The sequence below is a fragment of the Arachis ipaensis genome, chromosome B08 (assembly GCF_000816755.2).
Source record: "Arachis ipaensis cultivar K30076 chromosome B08, Araip1.1, whole genome shotgun sequence".
Taxonomy (NCBI): Eukaryota; Viridiplantae; Streptophyta; class Magnoliopsida; order Fabales; family Fabaceae; genus Arachis; species Arachis ipaensis.
Window position 1 is genome coordinate 5,118,596 of NC_029792.2, and position 1,884 is coordinate 5,120,479.

Here is a 1,884-nt window from a genome sequence, read left to right on the forward strand (position 1 = left end):
AATTAGATGTTAACTAGATATATTTATCAAACTCTTTTAATTTAGTCCATTTTTTAATTATATAAACTATATTTTTAATATAACTTAATAAATTTTCATAAACATATTTGGTTAACATTCAATCGAACATATTAGGTATCATTTATGCTATCATTTAATATTTTGCGTCATCAATCATTGACAAAAATCATTAATGGAGTTATTGAAGGACAAATATAATTAATTCATAAATTTAAAAGGATCAATTTGATTGAAAAAATCTTTAAATACAGCGTTTGGTGAAGAGACAGAAACGGAAAGACTGAGACTGAGAGACAGAGACACAGAGATTGAAATAAATCTCAATAGTCTATTTGGTGCAAAATAGGAGACAGAAATTGAAAAAAGAATGAAACTCTAATTTAATTTGCACAAAGAGTAAAATTAAAATTAATTAATTGAAATGAGGGTATTTTAGGTATAAAGTGTTATTAAAGTTTCAGTCTTCATCTCTAAAAATTTTAGTCCCCTGTGTTTCCACTTTTTAGAAGTACTGAAATACTGAAATTTTGGAGATAGAGACAGAAATTTTAGTACCAGTCTCTAAACCAACAAACATGATACTAAATCTCGGTTTCTCTATCTCTATCTCGGTACCTCAAAACAAACGTTATAGAAAATTTTTTTAAAAATGTCCAATCCTTTAAGAACTAATTTGACTATTAATCATATTATATATACACAAACAACTCAAAAAATTGAATTCAAAATATAATGAATTTAACAATTTAAAGAATTGTCACTGACATTGACAATGAATAAATAGGATATAAATTAGATTCTACATTATATATATATACATATATAAAATAAATTTTAATTATGTACTATAATATATATGTTAGGGATACGAATAAGTTAAATAGAATTAGGTTTATTCGTACATGATTCTATTCGTAATTTAATCCAATTAATTCTTAGTTAAATTTATTGTGAATTGGATTATCAATTCTGTTCGAATAGATTGAGTCAAATTGGATACTCACAAATAAAATTAGTATTATTAACCTTAACTACCATTAGAATTATGTTTGTGTCATTGTGTGTGTATTTTTTTTTGGGTCAAAAAAATTAGATAACTCCTAATTTTAGATATTATAAAATAACAAAATTAATTTATGCACACTACACATAATTGTGATTTTTTTTTATCTTATACATTACACAACACAACACACCCCTACTCACACATACTACTATTACTAACATGAGTTCTATATTCTTTATTGAGAATTCGAATTCGGATGCAGCTCCCAGTGAAGTAGTTGATGCTGCCATTGATCCAACTGTTTGTGGTTTTTTTTTTTTTTTTGTCAGATGGATTAAACAGCCCCTAATTCTAGGCATTACTCATGTATTACACACCCACACAACACACTCACACACACTACATGAGTTCATTTTAAGGGTTCATTTATCCTTTCATAAGACTTGAACCCGGGTGCAGTTACTTGCGAGGCAGCAGATCTTGCCACTAGCACCAAGCCTCGGCTGCAACTGTTTGTGGTTTTAAACCATGCCGGAATTGATGGATTCATAGAGGGATTGGACATTTGCATTTTGCAATGAGAAGCATGAATATAGCTAGCTAGCTTTATGGGCTCGAACTAATCATGAGTGTCTCAGAAGAAATAGAAAAGAACTCATCATCAAAGCCAATTACCCCTGTATGTGTCCAAAAAAGAATGGGCTGAGGAGTAATACTAGTACTAGTACTAGTCCATATTAGGATCATGGGCTTTAACAATGGACTTTGTATTCAACTCACTCTCCAAAGTATGTTTTTTGTTTACCTAGATTTTTTTTAAATTTATTAAATACATAAAACTAAATTATTAAAAAATA